An 845-nucleotide genomic window follows, 5' to 3' on the forward strand; every position below is an offset into this window, starting at 1 on the left:
AACGTAGAGTGTTTTCACCCACCTCGCTGGGACAGGTAGTAACGTCTGACTGCATCCCGCATGTGGCGCCGCGTTCTCTGTCCTGAGGGTGACCGCCCGCTCTAAGTGCATCCCGTGGTTGTCACACACGTGCTGCCATGTGTTTGGAGGGGACCAGCAGAGTCCTGGTGAGGGCGGAGAGAGTCCTGAGTGCCTCTCTGGTGGCCCATTTAGGAGCAAAGCTAATGAGCAGCTGCAGTCCGGTCTCTAGCGTCCAGGAGGGATCTGCACGGTGGGGGGTGAACGTCCCCATCACTTTGGCAGGAAGCGGGGCTGAGGCCCTTCTAGAGGCCACGTGGACGCGCCTCATGCTCAGCACTGGTCCCCAGACCTGTTCTGGAGACAGAGCGTGGTTCCGGCCAGACCCAACCTGGGCCACAGGCTCCTCGCTGAGTCATTTGTGTACGCCGAGGACGTCTGCTCCGCTCACGTGGATGTTGAAAAGCAGAGACTGCGACCACGTGTCAGCCTCCTTCACGTCCTGGGAGGGGTCCTGGTCACAGCCCCTGTGGAGCACTGGCTGTGAGATGGAGGAGGAGCGCTGTCTGCACCTTGTCACTGGCCTTTGAGGATGAGCGGGGAGGCCGGGGCCAGGCTGCGACGGTGCTCGTGCTTCCCTTCAGGACGTGGTTGGGACCCTTTCGTGCTCCCCTTCGGGCCTGTGACAGGCCCCTCGCCCGGGAGGCCACGTCTCGGTACCCCAGCACTTTTCCTTGGGCGGGGATTCAGGAGCGTGGGGCTGTCCAGTCGGCTCCCCCGCGGGTCACGTGTCCATCTGGGCGCGCGTGCTGAGCTGAGCATCCCGC

Source organism: Pteropus vampyrus, unplaced genomic scaffold (genome assembly GCF_000151845.1).
Source record: "Pteropus vampyrus isolate Shadow unplaced genomic scaffold, Pvam_2.0 Scaffold157, whole genome shotgun sequence".
Lineage (NCBI taxonomy): Eukaryota > Metazoa > Chordata > Mammalia > Chiroptera > Pteropodidae > Pteropus > Pteropus vampyrus.